This window comes from Aotus nancymaae, unplaced genomic scaffold, assembly GCF_030222135.1.
Source record: "Aotus nancymaae isolate 86718 unplaced genomic scaffold, 86718_ANA_hifiasm-v0.15.2.pri h1tg000014l, whole genome shotgun sequence".
In the NCBI taxonomy this organism is placed as follows: Eukaryota; Metazoa; Chordata; class Mammalia; order Primates; family Aotidae; genus Aotus; species Aotus nancymaae.
In genome coordinates, this window is record NW_026988425.1 from 110,389,730 (window position 1) to 110,417,367 (window position 27,638).

Sequence of the window (27,638 nt, forward strand, 5' to 3'; positions counted from 1 at the left end):
GCTCTTGTGCACAGTGTTGTTTCCAGGCTCTGAGTGGCCAGTAAAGCTGGTGCTGTCTTAAACTGTGCTGGCTCTTAATCATTTGTCTTGGCCTCTCAAAGACTGACCCTCCCACCCCGGTGAGGAGACAAAGGCACCATCACCAAAGGCTGACCGATCTAGGCAGTGATTATTTACCTAAATTGCTGGGCTGCCCTGTCCCTGCTGCCACAGCCCTTCTCAGCGACAGGTAGAATGTGCTTGCACTTCCCAGGCAGAAAGAAGCAAAGCCCAGCATGTGTGCCCCAGGTATTTGTACAAGCAGGGTGTTGGCATCAGCTTGTGTGACACACGTCGTTTTCTGGCAGTAGGGCCTCAGATTATTTCTATGGGTGCATCTGCAGTTTTGCTTCTAAAGCTGGCTGCACAAGACTGGCTACATAAGGAAAGTCTATCCTCCTACGCAAGCAAAAAAACAAATGCAATTTCTCTCCTTTCAGCATAGACGCGATGTTTTCACATCCTTCAACCAAGGCTGTCACCTGACACTGAGATGTACGGTGACTGCCAAAATAAGCCTGTTTACCACTAGAGCCCCTGAATGCTAGAATTTCACTGGCAGCTTGGGAGGAAGCATTTCCCAACTGTATCTGCCCACAACCTGGCGCTGACATGTTCCTTTAAAAAATGCATGTATACCTTCCTGCTGGGCTTTATTCTTTTTCTCTACTTCTTTTCTCCTGTTCTGGAAAGACACATTGCTCTGGGTACTATCAGCCCAAGGGGATGAAGCTGTCACTTGCCAAAGCAGAAATTATCCATTCACCAAATTAAGCCAACACAGGCTAGTCCACAAACATGAAGGCCGGGCACTGGGGAAACACGGCTGGAGCTGTCACTACCCTGGAGCTCACCCTCTGAGAAGGCAGGACAGGTATGCGGCTGAGTTAGAATGGAGTTCCACAAAAGAGGCACAAATGGTACTGGCGTCTGAGTGAAAGAGCCATCCCCTCAGCTTCAGGGCCGGAAGGGAAGGCTTTGGGGAGGAGAAGGCATGCGAGAGGAACACATGGGAGAATGAGCATCCTCAGGAGCTCAAAACAACATGTAAGTCTGAGGAGTGAGAGAGGTCATCAGGTTCCCGGTTCCAGCTGAGTTTGCATGGTGGGTCATGGGGTTCAGACTGGATAGGGAGACTGGATGGAGAGAACAGCTTACCAGAGGATTAGAGGGAATGGAAGGGATCATAAAACTTGAAGTCACACTATAAGGATAAAGAGCAGGCTCCACAGATGGACTGGACAAAGGGAGGTGGGTGTGTAAACAGCTGGGGTCAACAGGAACTTCAGAGTTAGAGATTCAAGAGAGAGCTCATTCACAGGAGAGGAAGTGAGGCATATGGGTGTCTAAAATAGAGTGGAAATATAAGTCACTGAGGTTTAAGTCAAGTAATTATGTGGACAAAGAAACTTACCTTGATGCCAGAAGCCTGAAAGTGGATGTCAAGGAAAGGGATAGAGAAGAAGTCCACAAGGTTCAAAGTCCCTAAACAAAGTAGAGTGGCCCAGAGGGTGGGAAGCAGACCAGGAGTTCAGGAAGGGGGAAGTACTAGATTGTATGCACTTCAAAAGAGAAGGGCTGAGTAGGGGCGCTGGAACAATATCCCCGGAGGGGCTGAGGAGGTGGGAGCATGCTGACACCTATCCCTGTCCACTGGGTGGGAGGTAGCGGGGGCGTGCACAGTGCTGGGGAAACGATGGTGACGAGAGGCTGTCTCTCCTCAGTAGACTGAAGGTGTAGGGACCATGGTGGGAACGTAGGGGTGATGAAAATGCAGCGGCCATGGACAGAGATGCCCAGAGCATGAAAAATCGGAAGCATGGGGCCAGAGCCCCACAGGAGCCAGGAACTGGACTGGAATCTCTTAATACCCAACATCTACTCTGCTTCCACCTGACTTTATAATGGAAGAAATTCAAAAGCTCAAAAACTGTGAAGTGATGTTTAATCTTACTAGTAATCAAGGACATAGAAGCTAAATGCCTTCGCATCATTCCCCAAATGCAGAGATGCCAATCAATGCCATGATGGGATGAGACAGCCCAGGAAAATGGTACAGATTAAGGAAAAGAAGACAGCCAAGTGCAAGGAGGAGAGACTGTGAAAGAGGTGGGACGGAGTGCAGGCTGTGCAGAAGCCCGATAAGAGCTCTGCAAGATGAGGTGCCCCTGAGGTTTAGCCACATGGAGGTCATGATTCACCAAAGGGAGAGAGGGTCAGGGACACCGGTAGGTGAAGAAACAGAGGTCTGGGCCAAGGGTGCTGAGTTTTCTAGTAAAAGCTGTCTTGTGGTGATGGAGAATAAATGGGATCAGCACTTCCCCTGCACCATGATGGGCGAAGAGTCAGGGTGTACAGGGGAGATGAGGAGAGGCTTAGAGCTATGGAGAAGCAGACCTCAGCCAGGTGGCAGGGAGGCCTCTGAGGGAGTCAGCAGCATGGGACTCCAGGGACAGGCATGCCCATTTTAAATTGGGAACAGCAGTATCTGATGTGAGCAACGTGGGTACTGATAATGGAAACAACATGTCCTTGCAATCAGTACACAGGGAACGTTTTGTGTTCTTTCCAACATTCTATACCGATTGTTCTGAAATAAAAGAGCGTTCTCTCTCTCTCTCTCTCTCTCTCTCTCTCTCTCTCTCTCTCTCTCTCTCTCTCTTTCTCGCGCTCTCACTCAGCTCTTACTGGGGGAGAAAGTAAATACCTAGAGCCTCTTTAGAGGGAAATCTGGCAATATCTGTCAACACAAGATGCCAAGACCTGTGGCTTCATTATTTCCCTCTAGGACTGTATCACATAGAGACAGCATCGCTGTCCACTAGAACTCCTTAAACAACAGAAATGCCCACAGCTTCCCTGCCAGAATGGTAGCCACTAGCCCCACATGGCTCTTAAAAAGTGACCAGAACTGCGTTTCCGATTCTATTTAATTTGAATTAATTTACTTTGAAATAGCTACATGTGGTGAGTGAGTGTGGGACCACAGCTATGAATATCTTTCCCATGTGTACCAAGTATGCAAAGATATTTTTGGAGGTACTGTAAAAGACTGGAACCTAAATGTCCACTAATAGAGGGCTAGTTAAATTATAATACAGTACATCTATATAGTGGAATGTTAGCCCTGAAACAAGCCAAGATGCTTGCTAAGTGAAAAATAAATGAGTAGGGGCAGAACGTTGTGCATAGTATAGTTGCTAATTTTTGTAGAAAAGGAGAAAAGACGTGTACATACATGTTTGTGTATGCATTGAGCATCTGGAAAGATATACCCCAAACTGGCAGTGTGCTCGGCTCCAAGGAGGGACACTGGGTGACAGAGTGGCAGGTGGAAGGCAGACTCCACTCTCTACTGATGTTGTTACTTATTCAGATTAATTAATGAGCCCGTTAAAATAAAAATAAATTACTGATTTTTCCAAAATGTATAGATGCTGCAGTCAGGCATTACATAAGTTATCTGCTGAAATGTGCACATAACATTTTTTTAGTATATATTTTGACACCCATGGACCCTGTACCACTCCCCATCTCCATTATTGGTCCAGTATTTGGGGGAAAACATTTGACTTGGTTCTGAAATTTGTTCTCGTAGCTAATCTGGCTTCACCCCACTGCCCACCCAGGTTCAAGTCAAACTGTGCACGTGCTCCTGAATTAGCATAACAAGTCTTGCCAGAGGAGTCAGCCTCAGTGTCATTATCGCTTGGCTGGGAGGAAGAGGCAGAGAGAGCAGGGCGATCTGTTGCCATAGTGCCCTGTGGTAGCTTAACCGCCTAGGATTTGCGTAATCCTCTTGAACTAAAAAGAAATGTCAACTGAGGGACGGCATGGTGTCATGGGGTAGGGGGGGACCTGGCTTGGGGGACACCTGTTCTCTAGACCCAGCTTGAGCCCAGACTCAGCATGCAGGCTGTCAGGCCACACTCCCTCCCCGACCCCAGACCTCAGTTTCTCCCTCAGGACCATAAGGGTGTTGGGTGGGACACAGCTCCGGCATCTGAGGAGCCTACAGCTCCTTCGTGGCTAGGAAGAAAGCCTGGATCCTGACTCACTAAACTGCTCTGAGGGAGAGCATCAGGGATGCTACACAAACCAGATTCAATGGCCCTGGAAATCCAATTAGTTCTCCCCTAGACTCTAGGCCAGGCCCGCTCCCTGTCTATGCCCCCCAGCTGCCCACCCTGCCCAGTTGCCCATTCCTTCTAGCTTGCTGGGCTGAAAAGAGCTAGACTTTGGAGTCACACAGACCAGGGTTTGAATCTCAGCTCTACTGTGTGACCTTGGAGGAATGGCTGCATCTCTCTGAGCCTCAGCTACTCCCACCTCCACAGGACTGGCAGGGGGATTTGTAAAACAACTGTGTTCTCTGCTCAGGCACAGCGAGTGTCATCCCGGCTGGCCCTGCCTCTCCTGCCTTGCCCTCCCGATCTTCACTCTGCTAAGATGGCAGCTTCCATCCTTGCAGGGCCTTGGCTGGTTCTGTGGGGCCCTGGCGGGGAGCACAGTGGTGAATACAGATGCACGCCCATCTTGTTGCTGCTGTTATGATTATTAATTATTCTCAAATATTTTTCCTGTAATTTTAATCAGAAAATGTTCTGTGGGAGCCAATCACCCATCTTCCTACTTCCTTAAATTCATCTAACTGTAGATGAAGCCAGATTGTTTTTTTAAAAAATTGTAGCCAAAAATGAAATGAAAATGCCAAAAGATTGGAAAGTATATCCCTGAGTCTTTCTTCCCTCTCTCCATCCTTAAGCATCTATCAATACTCAGATTCAAGAGGTAGGCCCTGGTAACTGGCCTGAGCAGACTAGGAGGCTAGCTGGGGAGAAAATTCAGAAAAAGTCCATTGTGACACCACAGGGTGCTACCACAGGATGGGGCACCTGTGAGTGAGTGAGTGAGAGAGAGAGAGAGAGAGAGAGTGTATGTGTGAGAGAGATGCTGGTGATGAGAAGATGAATCAAGGAATACTTCCTAGAGGAGGAGACACAAGCTCAAAATCAGAGTAAGAGTTAGGAGGCAACTATGAGTGATGAGGGGTGATGGGGGCAGTGTCCAGCAAAGAAGATGGCAAGAACAAAGGGCAGAGTGCAAGCAATCCTCCTGCCTCGACCTCCCAAAGTACTGAGATTTACAGGCGTTAGCCACCATGCCCAGCCTTAAAGATCTTGAAAGCCAGGCCCAGTGGTGCATGCCTGTAGTCCCAACTGCTCAGGAGGCCACGACAGGAGAATCGTTTGAGTCCAGAAGTTCGAGTCCAGCCTGGGCAACATAGCAAGACCCCCCAACTCTTAAAAAAAAAAAAGAAAAAAATTAGGGATCTTGAAATGGGGAGATCCTCTGGATTATCTGTGGGTCCTAAATGCAGTCAGAGGTATCCTTATAAAATGGAGCCAGAAGATTTGACTACATAGACAAAAGAGGAAAGGCCATGTGACCACAGAAGCAGAGGCTGGAGAGATTCAGCCATAGGCCAAGAAATGCCAACACCCACCAGAAGCTGGAAGAAGCAACAACAGATTCTTCCTGAAACTGTGACGGGTTTATCGCCCGATGTGCACAGCAAGTCAATATGCCGAGACACCAGTTTGCAGTACAGAAAGGAGTTTAATCATAGGGTCACTGAATGAGGAGATGGAGACCTTAAATCCATCTCCCCAAGGAGTTTGGAGCTAGGGTTAAGAGTCTTTGAGTGGGCCGAAGTGTGGAGATCATTGATTGGTGGATGGAAGAGTGCAGGGTGAAGTCATGGGACAAGGAGATGAAACAACTATATTCTCAAGCCAATCCCATTCTGGGGTCTTCAAACTGGTTTCTGGAATGCGGGGCCTGGAAAATATCTTAACCCATCCGTACACAAAAGCTCTGTGATTCTAATGTCAGAGATCCCATCTACAGGAACAACGTGGATGCAAATCAATTCTTAAATAGTCTCAGGATCCTAATGTCAGAAATCCTATCTGTAGGAACGATGGGGATGCAAATGGTCAGTAACTAGTGCACGTGACTTGTAGCAACAAGGAACAGGGCTAAAGTGCTGCCTGATCGATGCTTCATTCTAACTATATTTCTGTCCAGAACTGGGCATGCAATTCTTGTCAACCCTGTGGAGATGGTTTCATTCCTAAAGCCTCTAAAGGAAGCGTAGCCCTGCTGCCACCTTGATTTTGACCCAGTGATGCTGATTTGGGACTTCTGGCCTCCAGAACTGTGTCAGAACAAATGTCTGTGGTTTTAGGCACCCAGTGTTTGGTCATTTGTCACAGCAGCCACAGGAATCTAGTAGAGAGGGGTAGAAAAGAATGCTGGAGAAGTCAGTGGGGATGGAGAGAAGTCGGGGAGGGTGAATACAGAAGAGAAAAATGGGCAAGGCTAGGGTGGACTACAGGTGGAATAAGAGGGAGGGAGGGACAGCCAGGCATCTGGTGGCCTGGTAACATCAGAAGGGCCCCACACTACTGGGGCACCAGGAGAGTCCTCTGCTGGCTGTCAGCAGCAGGAGCCCCTGAGAGATTTTAACAGGGCCCTGCCATGGTCGGAGATGAGTTTTAGAAAGAGCAGGCTGGAGTCTGGGGCACTGGATGGAGGAATTAAAGGCACCTGGAGGCAGGGAGGCCCACAGGAGGTCATGGCTGGAATCCAGGTGAGAGATGAGTCTGGCAGAAAACGGCCACAGGCAGGATTCCAGGCAGAGTGGATTCTAGGGAGGTTTAGGAGGCTGTCTCAGTCCGTTTTGCGCTGCTGTAATGGAATACCACAGACTGGGTAACTTATTTCTCACAGTTCTAAAGGCTGTAAATTCAAGGTTGAGGGACCAAATCTGATGAGGGCCTTTGTGCTATGTCATCCCATGGAGGAAAGCAGAAGGGCAAGAAAGGGGATGTAAGAGAGATAGAGAGAGAGAGAGAGAGTGTATGAGAGAGAAAGGGCGCGTGTGTGTGTGTGTGTGTGTGTGTGTGTGTGTGCACAAGAAAAAGAGAGAATCCAAAGGCTTTCAAATTGGATTTTCTAACAATCCACTCTATGACCTAATCACCTCTTAATGGCCCCACCCCTTAATACTGTCACAATGGCAATTAAATCTCAACATGAGTTTTGGAGGGGACATCCAAACCACAGCAGAGGCAAAGGTGTCATTTCCAGGTGGAAGAGGGGTGCAAAGTGCAGGAGCGGGTGCAGGGGCGCCACCAGCAGAGCCTGTGTGGACCCTGTCTCAGGCGTGGGACTCACCTGGCCCTGATCCTGGGCTCTCTGAAAGGGCGGGGGAGCCCTTGGTGCACTGCAAGGACCCTTCTCTAGCCTCCTCTGCTGTGCCAGCCGGGCTGCCTCTGGGAGAGGACACTCAGAGGATCCTGGTGGTCTTGTCCCTGGGAGCAGGCAAAAGCACATTTTTTGTCCTGTTGGGATTGGGATAATTGGGGCATTAACGGAAATGCATTTCTCACCTATTTTCTGTCTGATTGAAAAGAACTTTGCAGTCATTTAGAGTTCTCACACCTCCTCTAATCAGAGCTCACTTTGCTCAGACAGAGGCAGAAAACTGGGTCACACGTGGACTCCAAAGCCTCCTAGGATGCGACAAGCAAAAAGTGCAGTATCCCCCACCTCCTCTGCTCCCTACCACCCAAAGACATAACCATCGTATCCCCCAGCCCCTCACTGAGGGGAGTACACACTCAGTAGTGGGCTGAACTTGAGTGCTGACAGGATACCCTTTATTTTTCTCCCATCATTGCCTCCAATCTTAGCTTCCTCACATCTCCCTTTGTAGATTCCTGAAGCTCCATCTCAGATAGACGCCATGGCTTTCTGGTTACTTTTTTTTTTTTTTTTTTTAAGTAGAGATGGGGTTTTTCCATGTTGGCCAGGCTGGTCTCAAACTCCTAACCTCAAGTGTTCTGCACAAGTGAGCCACCAGACCTGGCCTGGTTACTTTTAATTGCAAGAATAAATCCCATTTGATATTTACGACTCTTCTCCAGGGACCTAAGTCCAGTCAAGTCTATAATAAAACCTCAACCTCGCAGCCCACATACGGCTTCCCTCCTCATCTTCAGGCTCTTCCAGGTCTGGGATCGTGAAGATGGAACTGGGGGAGAGTCAGGTTGTTTTGCTCAGCAGGCAATATACGTGGGGCTCTCGGCCAGCCCTGGCGGCCACACCTCCTTTACTCCAGGGCATCTTTCATGGGCCCTACAGTGAGATTTCTGGAGGCTTGCCCCAACCATCCATGCCTGCAGAGACCTCTGCCCCATGCCTTTCTGAGGGGGATATGGAGTTGTACTGCCCAGACCTCCTCATGGAAGGGCCCATCGCCCAGCTACTGGGAATACTGTCAGCACCAGGGACAGCCCAGCCACACCCTTCCAAGGGCATGTTCACCAATAGGGGACATCCCTGACAGACACTTTCAGCTCCAACTGAACCCCCAGGGGCCTGCAGCACAGCTCGCCTTCTTCCTCTGCCTGATCCTGCTTCCTCCTCCAGGCATTGATCCTGGGGTACTCCCCTAATCTCCAACACAGAACTGTCTCCAAGTCAACTTCCTGGAGAACCCAAACACAGCCCCTTCCCTGACAAGCCTGAGCACTCTGCACTGCCTCTCCTCACCTGTCTAAGCTCCTGCCCTGTGGCCCACCCTATCCAGCCTCCTACTGTGGGAACCTCTGAGCCCCATTAAGTGAGAGGGGTACCAGCAATGTCGGCTCAAGTCCAGCTCCCTTCATAGTGCCCACTGAGCTGCAGGAGCATCGGGGGCCACCAGTTTCCAGCAGCATAACTTACCCAGCCATTGCCCCTCTCTCCTTGCCTTGCTATACAGGCTGCTCTTCCAGCCTTCCATTTCCAGGCTTCTCCTGGAAGAAGCACGCTCCATTTTCGACCTGCATGGTTATGCCCTAGCCAAGTCACATGAGGTACCATCAATGCTATGCTCCCAAGAACTCTCTCATTAAAGTCTACTTTAGAGGTAGCATGGCGTAGGCTCACAGGTTTTCTGCAGCTCAGCAAATCTCCAGCCAGAGCAGGAGACACCACCCTGTGCTTGTGATAGGCTCCACACTCTACAGGCCAGCCAGCCGCCCATCGCTTGACTTCCAAGTAATGGAGAGCAGCTGTGACTGTATATGATCTCTCACTAGTTGTGCCTGCACAAGAATTGGAAGAAGAGCAGCAGAGACCATCCTCATGCCCCACCCCCAGCCCCTGCCCTTGGTGGTTTTGGGTTTTTTTACTTTTTAGGAAAGCATTTGCTTGCTCCCCACCCTTTGGTTGGGGAGATGGTGGATTTTTCCACAGCAGCTTTGTGGGTGTTGAGGGGTGGCTATGACAGTGGCCATGACAGCCTCTCCACTGGGGTCAAGGAGCTGAAGGTCACCCACCCCCACAATCCCTCCAGAAGCCCTGCCTCCCTGATGGGGACCAAGGCAGCAGCAACCTAGGGCATCTGCAGGGACACTCTGGGCCCCTCCAAGGATATGTAAACACCTAATGGTCCAGTAACAAATCCTTTCAGCCTGAAATAGCCAGGGTGGTTTCTGTTTCCTGTAACTGAGAGCCCGGCTGGCACAATACACCTTTTCAAATTCCTAATCTCTTACTTGGCCTGGAATGGTTGGCCACTATTGAATTTATTTTGCTGTCCTTTATTAAGTCCTCCCTGGAGGTGACTAGCCCTTCTCTTACCAGCCCTTCTCATCCTCGGCTGTTCACGTGCATCCCCAGGGACCCTTGTGAAAATGCAGGTGCTGATTCAGTGGGCCCTGGGTGGGCTCTGAAAGTCTCCATCTCTAGCAAGTTCCAGGAAAGGCCTTTGCAGTAACCCCACCCTGGACCTGCTGAAAAGCACAGCTTTAGACTGTCGACCCTGCCTCAGCCTCCAAGAACGCACAGTGAGTTGGCTCCTAACTGCACATGGAACCAGCTGGGCAGTGAGAACACAGGCCACCTGCCTTGTCTGCACCTTGTGACCGAGGCGAAGTCCAGCCTCTCAAGCACAGGGCAGCAGTACTTCCTGGGTGGACCTGTGATTCCTCGAAGGACCAGCACCTCAGGAGCACTGAGAAGCATGGCAGTCATTGTGCTGGGTGTGGGGATGGGCAGGGATCAGGGAAGGAAGTCCTCTGAGGGTGGCAGCTGCTGGGCTGGGCCTTCTGTGGCAATCAGTGGGCAAAAGCCATGGTGTGAATGATGTGGAGAAGGCAAAGAAACACACTGGCTGTGTTTCAGGATCCAGGAAACAGCCCTCCTGAGTGACGTGGACAGGATGGGGTGGAGTCAGTGCAGGTGCGGGTTGAGGGGAAGGACTGGAAACAGGGCTGAGGCCAGGCAGTGAAGGGCCTGCAGAGGAGGCTGGGACATGCCTAAAGGTCCTGAGCAGGGCTGTGATCAGAGGCATGGAAACACTTGGAGAATGGAGAGTGGACAGCAGTGACGAGATGGTGGCCAGGAAAGAGTGGCCCGAGGGACAGAGGCACAGAATAAAAGGGCTCTGTGTTCACGTGTCCTCCCACTGGCCGAGGAATAGGAGTCAGGCCTCATGGGCCTTATTAACTGTATTTTATAAACAGATCCATTCCCTCAGCTGGCTTTTGTGTTTCTTCAAAAGTTAGGGCACTAAATAGGGCAACAGAAAAGAATATGTTGTCCATCCATTTAGATTATACCATAAACTTGTGCCTTTGCAGGGCACATTGAAAATATATGTGTTGAATGTGGCAACTGAATGAATGAATTTGTAAAACTAGAGCAAGTTGCCATGGGCAGGGGTCTTCCAGGGGAGTCCAGGGTTGCCCTGGTCATAGGCTGTGAGGTTGGCGGCCTGTTCCTCTGGGACCATCCTCTCTACTCCCACGTACCCAGGCCAGGTTTAGCAAAGTGGTCACTGATCACTAGAAATATATAGATCTTCTTATTGAATGTCTAATAAACAGCTCAACCCAACATGGCAAAGTTATACAACTCTTGGTTTTCATCCCATCCCCAGAAAATCCTTCCTCTCACCCAGTCCTACCTAAGGGAGCCACTTACTCAGTTCAGGCCAACAGACTTTGGAGTCATTGACTCCTTTTCCTTACCCCTGTGCTGAGCTCATCCACTGGTCCAGTTGGCCCTACCTACAAAATATGTCCCAATCTAACCATTTCTCACCACTTCTCCTGCCATCAGCCTACTCTTGCCTGGCCCTTTGCCTTGCACTCCTAATTGGCTGTTTTTACCATCTTACCCTCCAACCACAGCCCCATTTTGCCCCCAACATCCAGAGTGATTTTTTTTTTTTCCCAAGACAGTCTCCCTCTGTCACCCGGGCTGGAGTGCAGTGGCGTGATCTCGGCTCACTGAAACCTCCGTCTTCCGGGTTCAAGACATTCTCCTGCCTCAGCCTCCTGAGTAGCTGGGATTACAGGCGCATGCCACCATGCCTGGCTAGGCTTTTTTGTATTTTTAGTAGAGACAAGGTTTCACCATGTTGGCCAGGCTGGTCTTGAACTCCTAACTCAAGTGATCCGCCTGCCTCACAGAGTGTTATTTTTAAAGCACAAGTCAGATCATGTCACTCGTTTATTTGTTTTCTTGTTTATATTCTATGTCTTGGGCTAGAATGTAACTCTATGAAGGCATTTTGTGGCTTTGCCATAGCTGGGGCCTAGGAAAGTGTGTGTTAAGGGCCTCACTGAACAGAAGAGCCTATGTCAGTGGCTGGAGTGGGGCCTCACGTCTAACCATGTCAGCTGCCCAGAGCTACCCTGACCTGCCTCACAATGCAGAGGAGCAAACTCCCAGCTCCAGATTCAGCCACGTTCCAGAAAACGCCATGGGAACACTGGCATGCATTACAAAATGTGATTTTTAAGATGGTTTTCTACAATGTTTCTGGAGAAACATTTCAAAACAATAAATGAACTCCGGATTAACAAGATGAATGACTAAAATGATACATGGGGTGGATTCTACAGTGTTATCTAGAACCCAAAACATTAACCAGGGTCTGATCCTGAAAGGACACCATAGTGAAGTCTCCAAAATGTGACAAAAGAATTTAGAAGTCAAAATGAGTTTTTTCTTTTTATAAAATAGATGCATTGAATAAACTGCTTATATAATATAAAAAAAGAAACTAAGTCCCGCTAGAACGGTTCCAGATGCGGTATTCTAAAAAGGGGTCACTAAGAAATCCTGGCATTCCATCCACCTCAGGAGTTTATCATATATTCCTCTGGCTCCAAATTACTCAAACATTTACTGTATTGTCCTATTATTTTGAATGTGTTGTTGAGAGCGGCTTCAAATCCTTTGTGAAATGAGGCGGGAAACAGAAGGCAGACCTAACAAATGAAATCAGCAGACCCAAATCACGGGGGATGTAGAAAACTTGAAAGAAGGAGAATTGAGAGGAAGAGAGGAGAGATCTCTCTCACTTCAGTTACCAACTCCAGGCCCACTGTCCTGGTTTACATCTTCCTTTCTAAAAGGGAGGTTAAAGGGGGTTCTCTGACAATTTATAAAATCTTTTGCTCTCCCAGCTCTTCAGATTAGGAGACATTTGCTGGGTGAACCGCCTGGCCATGTGGTGGGAGATTCCATGGCCTCAGTGATTGTTGTGACACATCCCGCTGCCATGGGGATGGAGATTAGCAAGCACTAAGTACCCAGCACCCAGAGTTGCTGGAAGGGCCAGCCAGAAGGGCCCACTGTGCACCTCCACCCAATGGTCACTGAGGTTGCTGGGTACACTTAATCCCAGTCACCACACACTCACCACAGGGGCACAAGGGCAGCTCTCCCCTGCAAACAGCAGCTGGTCGGGCTGGGCTCCATGGCTGTCCATCTGCCACCCACTCTCCTAGATGTGAGGATGTCTCTAAGACAGGCCTTATCCCTCAGAGCATCTCATTCAGTTCCTTCTGGTTTGGAACTGTGGCTCAGATGGGGATTTTCCATCCTTCCCACATGGCTGGCCACCTGCATGCAGTGTGAGTTCCAGATAAACAGTCTGTCCTCCCCTACCCCGTGCCCTTCCCCAGTGCCTCATGTCGCAAGGTAAAGATGACTGAGCCGCAGACTTGAAGTCTAAGTTCGAATACTGGCTCCAGCTTTGTGACTTCCAGAAGGTTACTTAGTTTCTCTGTGCCTGAGTTCCTTGTCTATAAGATGAAGATGGTAACAGTAGGCACTTCAGAGAGTTGAGCAGAAAGGTAAGTTAATTGACATACACAAAGAATTTTAGCACAGTGTCTGGTTCAAGTGCCCAAGAAGTGCTCACTGTTCTAAGCTTCCCTGCACTCCCTCTGGGGCTTGTAGACACCTGCTTGAACTCAGTCAGGGCCTTCAGCTCATCTGTTTAGACTTTAAGGAGGCCCAAAGGAATAGCTTTAGAACCTCTTCAGAAAGTGTTCTGAAACCTATGAATGGACCTTAAGAATCTAGTGGAAAGACTGTAAAACGGAAGGCCTGCACGCTAATTGTGACCCTGTCAGTGACTCCCTGTCCTTGTTCTCTTACTGGTTTCCCAGTCTATACAGTAGGAATCATCTTGCCTAACTCTCATCACTCCAGCAGTAAAATAATTTTTCATGCTGTTTCCAGATGTGATCTGGAAAACTCAACTTTGGTACTGAAATACTAGTATCTGGGGGCTGCTGCCCTAGAAAGGGAACTCCCCCGGGCTGTGTTGCACAGCTGGCTCCAGAAGTCTGGCACAGGTGGGCTGATTGGCAGAGCCTCAGCAGCAGTGCCCCTGTGAGGGAGGCTGGCCTTTGCTTCCAGTTAGAACTCAGAAAGTGTAGAACCGCACAAACCCAGAAAGAGGCTCGAATGCTATGGGAACCAATCAAATGACCACATCATTCAAAGGCTACGAAAAGTAGAACCATAGGGGTGATCCCACTGAAGTCACTGTATGGGTGAACAGAGGCCCTGGACTAGAAACTGTTGGGAGCCTCTGACTTAGGTGGCCTCGGTGACCCCACAAGCACTGCTTCAGTGTAAGTCTGCAATGTAAGACTGCCCGCAGTTCTGTGCTACCTGCAGCACTCAGTGGCCACAGCCCAGCCACTCCTTTGTATTTTCTGAGGAAGGTGTGGAGAGGACACAGCCTTCGACAGTCTTCCTCTGCACTTCCACCCCAAAGGCAGACTCCTGTTGTCCTGTGGCTCACACAATATAGAATACACACACCTAGAAAGTCTGCAGGCTGAGACAAGTTGGAGTTGCCTGCACAGCAGGAGAACTGAGAGGTGGTAGCTTCCTATTTTCACTTCATCAATAAGCAGCAGCTGGAAGGGACACCAGAACCAAGGGTTGTCATCTCCTACAGTCTCCCTAGAAATGGAAAAAGCTAGTCCTTTCTCACCATGGGTAGAATGACTTGAAAATGCCAAATTAACCCTTCAAACATGCACTTGTGCCCATGCTGTCTGAGACGCTCTCTGGAGAGGGCAGCCTAGCCTGGCACTTGACAAGCGCTTTCTATTATGGATGGCTCACTCCATGTTAGACCCTGGCCAGACATGCAGTCTCTCTCATTTCATCCTCAACACAACACTCAGAAGTCAGTATTATGCCTATTTATAGATGAAGAAACTGAGGCTGAGACAATACAACAGGGTCAGATAGCTGAGGGAGCATGGAGTCAGAATTCTAGAGATCAAATCTTATGCAACTCACCAGCCTCCCTCCCTTGGTGAGTGTGATGAATTCTGTGCCTCCGGCACCCTCCCTCTCTCGCACCTACCCTGTCCTCGCCTCCTTCACTATCCAACCTAGCCCTAAAGACAGTATGTGCTCATGACAACTCAGGCTTCAGAATCAGAGACTCGATTCAAATCCTCTGTGTGTTATTTAGGACAAGTCTCTGAGCCTCAGTGTTCACATCTGAAAACAGGAATATTATTGCCTCCTTCACAGAGCTGTCGTTTAGATTGGTGGAAATGTGTGACAACTTCCTAGGACAGGAGCCCAGAGAAGGCAGCAATGCAGGCACATGACAGTTCTCAACAGAAGCTGTGGAAGCTTTGGAAGCAGAGATCACTCAAGCTCAAATCCTGATTCTTCCACTGAGTAACTGGGGGCTAGTAACTGAGCAGTCCAGAAACACCTCCTAGTTCACTTCATGGGGTTGTTGTGAGGATTTAAGCAGTTAATAGTGATAACACCATGCTTGGCACACAGTCACTGCTCAAAAACTCCTCTGGGTGACTTGGTGGCTCTCATGATACCAGTTGCATGCTCTACCTCTGGGTCCTCAAGCTTGACCTCCAGTCTCGAGGTCTGGTGCTCCAGGTTCATTACCTGCCTCTCCTATGCATGTCCCCACTGGTTATCTTCTCACAAGCACCACCAACCATGTCCAGCGTCTTCCCTTCCCAATTGTCCTCTTCGTGGCTCCCCAGTCTTGGTTGGGCACCATCTTCCCCCACTTGCTGACTCACCTCTGACTCTGTCCTTCCCTTGTTCAGCCATGTGTAACTGCACACTCCTCCACATCATGCCCATCTATCCCATCCTCCCCATCTCTTGGCCACTGCCAACCCACCAGCACTCCTGAACATCCCCCCTGGGCCACAGAGCACTGAGGCCTGGTCAGGTATAGAGGGGACGGTGCCCTGGGCTGGGACAGGCCACATGAGACAGTGTCCAGCATACCGAGAGCTCTGAGAGGCAGCAGCTTGGACAGAAGCTGAGATCAGATCTCTGCCAGCCAGGTTGTTCCACAATAGCTGTCCCTGACTGAGCACTGACAGTGCCAGCACTGTGCCAAGTCTCTGCTGATATTATCAAGTCCAGCTGCCATTATAAGAAGCTAGTCAGGGTAGGAGAAGCAGGAACAAAGTGGGCAGAGGAAGCAGTAAGAGTGTGGGCTGAATGCAAACAGCAGGGGCCAAACCTAGGGCAGTTTCTGTACCTCTGAAAGTCTGCTCCTCCCTTTCATCATATCTCCTACAGGGCAGAAGGGAGGACTTCAGGAGTCTCCTATGCAGAGATGATTTCTTTCTTATGTGACTGCAAAGGCCTCTTTTCTAGACTTCCCTGCTTCCTGCATCAAATCCATTCTGTAGCCAGGGTAATCTGAAAACACAAATCTGACAAGTGGCTTCACCAATTAAACTCTTCAAGGGCTCTCTAAAGGCTAATGCTCAGCAGGCTGACAAGGCTCTTCATGATCTGCTCCCCATTGCCTCCCTGGCCACTCAGATTTAGGCAAGGTCTTGTTTGCTGGTCCCCAAGCATTCCAAACTCTCTGGTGTCCCCATGCATCTGTACCTCACTGCCTCTGGCTGGAATGCCCTTCTCTTCCATTCCTCCACCTCTCCCCTTTTGTCATCAAGCTAACTCCTCTCATCCTTCAGAATTTTCAACTCAGGTGACATCTTTGCCAGAAGACTTCCCCAGCCTCCCAATCTAGTCACATACCCAAGGTCCCTGTGCTATCCCAACCCTTGTGTACCTCTTTGTCACCTGATTTCAGTAAATCCCCCCAGCCCATTTACTTGTCTGTCTCTGAACCTGGTCCATGAGCTCAGGGAGTCCAAAGACCACACTGTATTGATCTTCTTAGCCCAGTGCCTAGCTCAGGGTCAGATACTCAAAAGAAACCCAATAAATGCTGTGGAATGAATGAATGAGTAAATACAAGGTGGCCCCTGCAGACGCAGCCATGTTCACCATTGTGGCTAGAGAACACAGGAGTCTCACACTGTAACAGGGCTGAAGGAGTAATGAGGGGATTGTGCAAGCTGGAGAGCACACATGCTCAGTCTAAAAAGGGGCCTGATTATTGGTATGTGGGACAGTTGGGCCTCCTGACAGCAACATGAAAAAGTAGTATATTCTTAAAAACTTCAAAACTGCAAACACACCAAATAAAGCATGTCAGTGAGCAGCACCTCATCTCAGGGCTCTAGGTTGCAACATCTGCAGAAGCACTGGGGAGGAACCAGCCTGGTCTGAAGTCTAGTCTCTGAGCAACCATTTCTCAAACCTAGTGAGGAAGGCAAGTTCAGACTCATAGTGGTGGCTCCTTCGGATATCTGCCACCCCACTCTCTCTTCCCAAGGGCCCTAGAATCCAGGAGCAGTTAGCCAGCCACCTAGGATGAGGTGGAAGCTCCCCTTGCTCCTCTTACACACAGTGGTGTTGTGCCAGGGCCTCCAATATCTCCCTCCCCTAGTCCATCCTGAAAGGCAGGCCTCCAATTGGGGGTGAGATCATTCCCTCTTCCTCAAAGTCTCTCAGCTGTATTTAAAATCCAAGTGGACTTCTCTAGACTATGTTGCTCTGTTTGTGTCACATTCTGTCTGCTCTAATCATGAACCTGAAGGAGAGGAGCGGTGGAGCAGCTGAACCACCAGTTCAAGGATCAAGAGGTTTAGTTCCACAGCTGGCAGGAATAACACATTCAGACCACTCTCTTCTGAAGAATTAGCCCCAGACCCAAGGACACCACCGCCTCCACCCCAGGCTATGACAGCAGGTGAACTGGCCACCCCCTCATCTGGAGAGAAAGGGCTTTAGAGCAATCAGATGTGAGTACTTCATGTTGCTAGGGAGCAACAGGCAGCAGCTGGCTGAGAAATAAGTCGTGTCCTTGGGAAAGCATGTTCCTGGCCACTAATTAAATGCTGCTGCAGCGTCTCCTCCTTCGGGGAGCTATAGAAATGTGCTGAATTAATGCAGATGGGAGCAGCTGGTTCACAAGCCTGCTAAGCCTCCTCCTGTCTCTGCGCAAAGGAAAGGCTCAGGGGGCAGGAATGAAATTGCTAAACCCCTGGGAGGCTGGTAAAGAAAATCTGGCCTGAGACTACTCAGTTCAACTACTCCACAGAGTGTCCACCTAATACCACCTCTACTGCTGCAGGTGAATTCATCTGTTAAATACTTTTAAGAAAATCTCATTAAATTCCACTTCTGGGTATATGCCCCAAATAATTGAAAGCAGGCTCTCCAAGAGATATTTATACATCTATTGTTCATAACAGTACTATTCACAATAGCCAAGAGGAGAAACAACCCAAGTGTCTATTGATGGATGAATGGATAAACAAAATGTGGTATCTATCCGCAATGGAATATTATTCAGCCTTAAAAAGGAAGGAAATTCTGACGCACACTACAACATGCATGAACTCTGAGGACATCATGCTAAGTGAAATAAGCCAGTACAAAAGGATAAATACTAGTATTCCACTTATATGAGGCACTAGAGTAATCAAATTCATCGAGACAGAAAGTAGAATGGTGGCTGCCAGGGTCTGTGGGGACGGAGAACGGGGAGTTGTTGTTAAATGGGTATGGAGTTTCATCTTTGCAAGATGAAAGTTCTGGAGACTGGCTGCACAGCCACGTGAATGTACTTAGCACTACTGCACTCGCAGTGGTGTTACGTTTAGAAATAGGTAAGATGATAAATTTTATGGTTTTTGCTACAATGAAAAAAATTTTCTTAATGCATGTTCACAGTAAAAAAAAAAAAAAAGTATAAAGATAAAGGGAAATGTCTATCTTCCCTCACTTCCATGCCCACTTTCCAGAGGTAACCATTGTTAAAAGCCTTCCTATTTCCTTTTAAAAGCATTCTATGACTCTAAAAGCATGTATTTATATGTATACTGACTTCACATTCAGCAGTTTTTTCTTCAAATGAAAAACAGCATCATGCTAAACAGTTCAACTAATGTCTCAGAGAGCTTTCCAAATCAATACATACAGATTCGCCTTATTACTTCTAACAGTTCTATCAGATCCCATTGTATGGCTGTTTCATGATATATTTAGTCTGTTTTCTACTGATGCACATTTAACAGTTCCCACGTTTTCATAAAAAGTTGCAATGAACACGTCTTGCTCACATATAGAAATGTTTTGCCCTGACACATTTGTTTTTTTTTCTTCTGATACCTTTGGTATTGACACATATTTAGAGTTAGAATTTAACTGGGTTAAAAGTTATGTGCATTTTTTAACATAATAGCTTTTGTGTCTTTCAAGAAATCTGAACCAACTTACTCTCCCACCAACAGTGGGTGAGAGCACCCTGTATCCTTGTCAATACTAGGTCATCACACATCTTTAACCTTTGCTAATCTGATGGGTGAAAATAAATATTATAAGCAATTGTCATCTGGTTGTTGACTATGTTTATTTTTTTTTTCTGAGAACACTCTGCTAATAACATTGTCCACTTTTTTGTAGTGTTCATATTTTTATTATATATTTATAGGATGTTTTGTAGTAAGGAAATCAATCCTTTGCTAAAGGTGTTATCATTTGACTTTTTTGTTTTTTGGTGGTTGTTTTTTTTGCCATGCATGTGTTTTCATTTGTATGTATTCAATTTTATGGGATTTTTCCCCCTAGAAGGGGGTTTCTCACTGCAAAATTATAAATAGAAACCCAGAAGAACAGGCCATCACAGGTCCATTTGGCATCCTTGTCTTTCTCTAAACTTGGCCCTTGTTGCTTGCCCCTCTCTGTACCCTCCCATCAGGAGAGGCACAGAAATGTTCCTGCATCTGGCTCCAGCTTTCTCCATTCTGCGTTTTTAGGAAACTCAATGTTTTTCCAACATGTTTCTTAACCTTCTAAAACTTCTCCCCTTGTTTGGTAACTAGGTAAATCTCATGTTCCTCTAAGATTTCGAGGGAATGTACCCCAGTTATAAATCACTGTGCCTTCTGTATCAGACAAGATTGTTTTTGAAACTCTCTGAGGTTTGTAATATGAAAATGTATGCATTTTGCATTTTCCCAATACAATTGTACTGAGGTGTTTCCCCTCCCCCTCCCCCCGACTGCCCCCAGCAAAGGAAATCCCTCTCAGGATTCTGACATGGCTGCTACAGCAATCTCACCCCTAACCTATCCTGTTGACAATCACTTTTCAGATAAACATTTAAAAAATTTGTTTTAGCCAGAATGACATTTTAAAAAGAAGACTTGAAATGAAAACAAGCTAGAGTCCATTTGTTTTTGTTGTTGTTGTTGCTTATTTCAGCAGCTTTTGGGGTACCAGTAGTTTCTGGTTACATGCATGAACTGCGTAGTGGTGAAGTCTGAGAATTTAGTGCATCTATCACTTGAGTAGTGTACACTGTACCCAATATGTACATTTTTATCCCTTGCCTCCTCCCATTCTACCCCTTCTGAGTCTCCACAATCCATTGTATCACACTGTATGATAGAGGCAATTTATTTTGAGTAATACATCCCTCCTTAAGGCAGATTTCAAACTTTGTAGCCCTCAACAGAAATATTTAAAGACTAGGGCAAAGAGACCAAGTCTAAAAATTACCTGTCATTCACTTTTTCATTCCTGTTGAGAATATTCCCATTCCCCAACTTCCCCTTTCTTTCAGTAGAAATATAGGTCCCTCTCTATTCTTTCAACAATTAATTAAAAATAAGAGACAGTCTCTCTCTCTCTCCCTTTTTTTTAGTCTCTTCTTCTCCCTGGGAAGTTAATGACTACACTTAGAAGAAAAACGGGAGTTGGAGACCAGGAGATCTTGGGTCCCAGGAAGCAGAACGGGCTGGGCCAGGAAGAGCAGCTCAAGGTGCAGCAGTGTGGGGAGGCTTCAAGCCCCACTTCTGCTCTTTAGTTAATGTGTGCTACTGCCAGGCAGCAACTGCTGACAACTCTCCTGGGGTGCTGCAAATGCTCCCTGCAGGAGGTGAAACTTCAGCATCAAAGAATTAATGAAATGTTACATGGCTAAGCAGGGAGCTTCCCCAAAAAAGCAGCCCAACACTCAGCTCCTTCTTGCTAACTCCATACTCAAAGACTGGTTACCTGGTTCCCTTACTGATGGTGAGACAGTTGAGAGAGAGGACAAGGCACCTCTTTCTTTCTAAGAGAGAGAGAGATTGGCATTCAGAGACATTACCAGACTAGAAAGGTAAGGTCAGAGCTGTGATTTACACATTATAAATTGATTTACACTTGTAATCTCAGCACTTTGGGAGGCTGAGGTAGAAGAATCGCTTCAACCTAGGAGTTTGAGACCACCCTGGACAACACAGGAAGGCCCTTTTAGTACAAAACATTAAAAAAGAAGCTACAGTGAGCCATGAACGTGCCACTGCACTCCAGCCTGGGCAACAGAAGGAGACCCTGTGTCAAAAAAAAAAAAAAACAACCAAAAAACAATTATTATCTTTTTCTGAGAGTCAAGAATCTGGGAGCAGCTTAGCTAGGCAGTTCTGGCTCAGGGTTTCTGATAGGGTTGCTGTCATCTACAGGCTTGAATGAAGCAGGAGGATTGGATTTTGAGATATTTCATTCACATGGTTATTGGCAGGAAGCCTCAGTTCCTCAGCAAGGAGGTCTTTCCAGAAGTTTGCCTGTGTTTTCTGATGCTTTGACCTCTTGGGGCCATCCTGACCCTGGACTGCCCCTCCCAGAGTTTGCTAATTCCTGGAGAAAGCAAACAACTTGCCTGGGAACATGTCCTTCATATGCAAACCAACCAATCCAGAGCCCACATCCCCAACCATCTCTTTTTTTTTTTTTTTTTTTTTTTTTTTTTCAGAGACGGAGTTACACTCTTGTTACCCAGGCTGGAGTGCAATGGCGCGATCTTGGCTCACTGCAACCTCCGCCTCCTCGGTTCAGGCAATTCTCCTGCCTCAGCCTCCTGAGTAGGTGGGATTACAGGCACGCACCACCATGCCCAGCTAATTTTTTGTATTTTTAGTAGAGAGGGCTCTCACATTCAGACCTAATCACCCCAAGGTCAGGTAGCACCTAGCTAGACCCCAGAGCCCACCAAAATTTAAATTAGTCAATCCCAAACCTGCTTACCTGCTGCCTGGCCCATCCCTTTCTGCAGAAACCACAACAAAGGCCCTTATCCATGTTTTCACCTGCTCCCTCTGCCTCCTGACCTATCCAGGTGCTTCCCCATGGCCCTGCATGGCATACAGTTTCTAAGGACCTATGCTTATAACAAACATCTTTCTTCATGACAGTCATTTCTCTGTGTGCCTTCCCACAGCTGATTAAGACAAATGCCAGTACCCTTAAGGCATACTTACTCAAAAAGCCTTTTGGCCTTATTTTGTTTCTTATTTGACTTAAAATCTAGTTTCACTTTTTCTATACTGAATCACATGTCCCTGGAAGTTAATTAGCTCCTGTTCAAAGTCAGCAGGAAGCATATAACAAATCAATTCACACCTCAATGATGAGTCCTGTGCTTTGCATGAATTGGTTACACTAGGCCTCTCACTACATTAAAACATCTTCCATTTATTCCAAAGGATGGGTCAGTTTCTCCTTCAGTTGCCTTGTTTGCTGTCCAATAGGCAATCCTTTTGCATGAATCTCAGCATGTCAATAAAACTTCATTTACTAGTGGGTATCTTTCCTACTTAGTTTCAAAAAACACGTCCTGCTTTGTAAAAAATCATGTTCATTCCTTCAATGGCGTATCTATCTGTGCTTCACTAATATCAAATTAACCCCATTGTTCTGCCTTTCTGAGTACAAAACAACCTTTTCGTTATAATACCAAATCATAGTGTAATCTTTTTGAAGGCATCTTAAAAAGCTCTTACATTGAGCACATGTGGTATCAACAATGCACATTTACTCAACAAAAATGATGACAATGGGAAGAGCATGCTCAATTTGCACATGCACAGGCAATGACAATAACGTTACAACTGCTGCCTGGCCGAGACTGATAAAACACCAACTTTAAGACACACTCCAATTTCAAAACATACATCTCAAAATTGATGAAATCCAGTAAGTACTTTCCTATGTAAGGTGCTTGGCATAGCATCTGGCCCATAGTAAGTAAGATTTTAATAAATGTTAGCCATCAGCAACACACCAATAACAAACCTTCAGCAAACAAAGCTCCCTTTAAACAACACGTTTGGTAGCAAAGCAGGTTAAAGATGTTCTGGTCTTCTCAGAATTGGGTATGCAGGGGCAAAGGCGATGCATGGCTACAGAATGGCACCACCTCAAGTGCCATGAGTGGGCAGGGGTTGGGCCCAGAGAAGTGGCAAGCTTATGTCAGTTGGTCACTAGGAAATGAACAGGTACAACCTGGGCTGGAAGCAGACTGTGACACTATAGAGGCAGGAGACCCTCCCACACAGGCCAAGAGATTTACAGAGAAGGGAGAAGGCAGTCAGTGTGCATTTACTGAGCACTTATTATATCAGGAGCTCTAATTAGTACTCATTTACAGCTCACATCAACCCTGCAAAGTAGAAATCATTCCCATTTTACAGAGGAGAAACCGATTCACTAAAATTCTTACCATCAAGCTCAGGGGTACATCGTAGGTGACAAAGCCAGGGTTTGCACCAGTCTTCTCATAGAACTTATTCCCATAATTCTATCAGGCACCATGGCCAAAAAATCCAAGTCCTACTAAGTATCTCCCTGCCTCCTATACTGGTAATCAAACGTTGCCTGAAGGACAGACTTCAGAACTCTTTTTGTTTCAAACAGAGGGTTATAGCTATAAAGGGTATATACTGAGCAGATAAATGCTGTAAACAAAATTGCTCTGTGGAACATCAAAATCACTTAATATGCTCAATTGCTTTCAAAGCACGCATTGCAGAGAACCATTATGCTGATTACCAATATTATAATCTACTCATTAAGGAAAGTCTCTGAGGGCTTCTACAAAGAAACACCTCATGACTGAGTTTAAGTTACTCTGTGTACTTGAAAATAATGAAGCTACCATTCTTTTAAAAATTATCTAATTTAGGTTTTTCACTCATTTGTACTGTGCTCTGCAAGGGCTCCAAATGAAAGAGGTTTTGCTATCTTCAAATAGAGCACTTCTCTCAAGGTCCAGAGCAGCGTGGCACTGATAGCTGACTTGTCAGCTCTCTGCCAAGCAGGGATAGGAAGAGAGAGGTTCAGGGAAGAATTTGCATCTGAAAGTCTGTCCCTGCTTTTCTTGATGTTTTGGTTCCAAAGAACTTGTTTCTCTGGATTCTTGAGATTCATCAGACATTTGTGGAGAGAAGACACTGGAATTTACTGAGAGTTGCCTTAAATCCTTTAGGAATAAAACTAATATACAAAAAAAACAAAGGCATTGATAACTTAATATGGGCCAAGTACTCAATGAGGTGAGTGCTTCCCTTCTGCTCTCCCTTCAGCTATTGGAGAGTCCCAGTGCCATTCCTCACCTTTTACTCTATGTATTCTTTCTTTCGTTCATTTCATCCATTCCCATGGTTTTAAATTCTAGCTATATGCTGATGCCTTTTAACATTATAACTCAAGACTTGACTCCTCTCTTGAACTCCAAATTCATTCATCCCATAACTTAAAGGGACATCCTCATTTGGATATGTAATAGGCATTTCAAAACTAGCATGTCTAAAACACTGATTCTACCACCCGCCCCCGCCAACCTGTCTTTCCTCCAGGATTTCTCATATAGCTTCAATATATATCCATTATTTGAGCCCAAAACTTAGAAATTATTCTCAATTTCTCTTTTTTCCATCCCCCTCTGTTCTGACCATCTCCCACACATCCGACTTCACTCTAGGGATGTGCCCTGAGCAGTGTAAACCAATCACAATAGTCCCATACTCCTTGCTAGTGACCAGGATCCTAGGCCAAAATCAGTCTGCATAAAAGGGGTCAGTTTAGGAATGTCATGTGTCTGAATTCAAGTCAATGGTACAATGAGGTAAAGATTTTTGGGAACATTTCTTTTCTGAGGATGTCAGTGAAGAAACATGTAGCCCACATTACCACTATCCACTCTACGCGCATACTCAAAAAGAATCTGCCTTAGGATGAAGCTGATTTTCTGGATGGCAGAAGGAAGAGGAGAAAAGAATATGACTCATAGATGACACGACTGATTACCTGCAGCAAGGGTCCCTGACCCCTGGGCCATAGACTAATACCTGTCCATGGACTGTTAGGAACCATGCCACACAGCAGGAGGTGAGTGGTGGGCAAGTGAGTGAAGCTTCATCTGTATTTATAGCCGCTCCGAGTTACTACCTCAGCTCCACCTCCTGTCAGATTAGCGGTGGCATCAGATTCTCATAAAAGCGCAAACCCTATTGTGAACTGCACATGCAAAGGATCCAGGTAGCATGCTCCTTATGAGAATCTAATGCCTGATGATCTGTCACTGTTTCCCAACATCCTCAGATGGGACTGTCTAGTTGCAAGAAAACAAGCTCAGAGCTCCCACTGATTCTACATTATGGCGAGCTGTATAATTATTTCATTACATACTGCAGTGTAATAACAGAAACAATTGCACAATAAATGTAATGAGCCTGAATCATTCCAAACCATTCCCCTTGCCCTTACCCCATCCTATCCCACCCACCAACCTGTGGAAAAATTGTCTTCCATAAAACCAATTCCTTGTGCCAAAAATGTTGGGGACTGCTGACCTAGAGCACAATTCTGAAACTCACTCTATATCTGGATTTCCAATTCTGTGAGACAATAAATTTCCTTATTGTTTAAGCCAGAAATTTTGGATTTTCTGTTTTTGCAGTTGAAAGCTATATTCAAAGAAAGGGAAGCCAACAAAGGGAACCAAGAAGCAACAATCAGTAAGGCAGGAAGCAAACCATATACTGTCTCAGAAACAAGAGAACCAAGTGTTTCTTGGTATAGAGAAAAATCAACTACATCCAATATTGGGAGGTTGAGTAAAAGGAGGACAAGAGGTGACTACTGTATTGGCAACATGGTAACCTGGAAAACTGCAGTTTCAGAGGAGTGGTGGAGACAGAACCTTCTCTGGAGTAAGTTGAGGAAATGGGCCACAGGGAAGTGAAATCATTTAATTTCGACTTCTGAGAAGTTTTGCTATGAAGGGTAGCAGAGAAATGAACAGTAACTAAAGGAGAATAAGGGGTCAAAGCAGGACTTTTTAAAGACCAAAGATCTTTGAGCAATAGAAATGATTTATCAAGAGACAGATAATGAAAGAGAGAAAAATAATTGCAGGAACAAAGACCAAGGTCTTTTGAAAAGTCACAAGGAGACAGGATTCACTGGATAGGCAGAAGGTCTTGCCTTTAGAGAAGCAGGGATTTCACTTGCTGCAGTAGGAGGAAAGGGCAGGGAACAAGTATAGATGCAAGTCATATGATTAACATGGTAAAGGTAGGGAGTTCCCACCCGATTGTTTCTATTTCTGCCAAGAAGAAGTGGCAAGATGACCAGCTGAGATACTGGAGGAGTTTTTTAATGTTTTTTTAATAAACAGGGTGTCACTGTTGCCCAGGCTGGAGTACAGTGAGGCTCACTGTAACTTTGAATTCCTTGGTTTAAGCAATCCTCCCAGCTTGGCCTCCCAAAGCACTGGGATTACAGGCTTGAGCCACCAAGCCTGGCCTACTGAAGAAGGGGTTTTGAAGGGAGAAGCAAAGATGCCAAACAGCAATTTCAGAGAGTTGGAAAGTAAACAGATAAGGAGAGTCCTAGAAGGTTGAAAGGATTGCTCAGTATTCTTGAGTGCCCATTTTAGATCTGTGGTCAGGAATTTAAGAATAGACATGATTTTTCTGCAGCTATTTTCAACTGTTCAGACAGACATGTACAGAGTTGAGAGTTTTCAGAATTTACATGAAGGAGGTAGAATAACAAGGAAGTTAAGTGAGTGATTATAGTGTTAGATCATGCAACCTAGGCTAAGGAAAGAGGAGAGGATCTGAGGGTAGGTGACAGCTAGTGAAGATGCTGGTATCCCAGCAAAGGCTAGTGGTCCACCAAAACCCATTATCTCTTCTTCTGAATGCAAGACTACCCAGCACACTGCTGGCCAGGCACACTACATTTCCCAAGCTCCCTTGTTTGTTATGTGGCCATATGGTGAGGACATCTCCAATGGAACATGATGGGTAGTGATGTGTGCTCCTAATGGAGAGTCTTCTCCACACTCACCCTTTCCCTATCTCAATCCGGGACAATGCCACAGTGAATTGAAAAGAAACAAGATGAAAGATACTTGGGTCCTTCAGGCTGTGTGTGGCAGAACCACTCACTGACTTTTAACATTTGCCTGCACTGTGACCTGAGAGAGAGAGAGAGAAAAAAAAAAAACTCCTGTCTTGTCTAATCACTGCATTGTAGGGTCTTTTAGCTATAGCAGTTTAACCTTACCTTAACTTGGGTCAGGGACTGGAGGCTTCAGTGGGGTCTAAGATCCTCTGTAGTGGAGGCAGTGAAGTAAGTGAGGTGAAAGGCTAAAAGGGAGTGGTCAGAGTGGAGTGTATGAGTTATGAAATGGAAAGTTCAGAGGTGAGCAGTTAGAGGTGATTAAAAAAAAAAATCTAAGATAGGACCAATGGAATGTGTGGCTAAGGCGAAGGAAAGTGCAAATTAAGTTTCAGAAAAGATAAGAGACTGGCCCAGGATCACACATGAATGAGCAGAAGGGCCAGGATTCCCACCGAGACCCGAGTGACTTCACACTCCATGCTCTTTCCACTCTGCCAGGTCCTCAGGTACAATCAAACCACCTGGTTCAAAGAAAAGGCTGCAGGTAAAGTGTTTCTATGAAGAAAGGTTAGTTCAGCCCCACAAACATGTAATACAACTTCTCCTGGAGTAATGGGTAGTACACT

The 27,638-nt window shown here is 46.6% G+C and overlaps 1 protein-coding gene across 1 annotated transcript in view; it reads right to left on the minus strand.

Annotated features, from left to right (window-relative positions):
* The window catches only part of DET1 (DET1 partner of COP1 E3 ubiquitin ligase), a 56,872-nt gene that overhangs the window by 2,769 nt on the left and 26,465 nt on the right, over positions 1-27,638 (minus strand). Inside the window, exon 7 of the transcript XR_001105138.3 lies at positions 7,282-7,418. The gene's annotated coding sequence lies outside the window, so the exon portion shown is untranslated. The remainder of the gene's footprint in view (positions 1-7,281; positions 7,419-27,638) is intronic.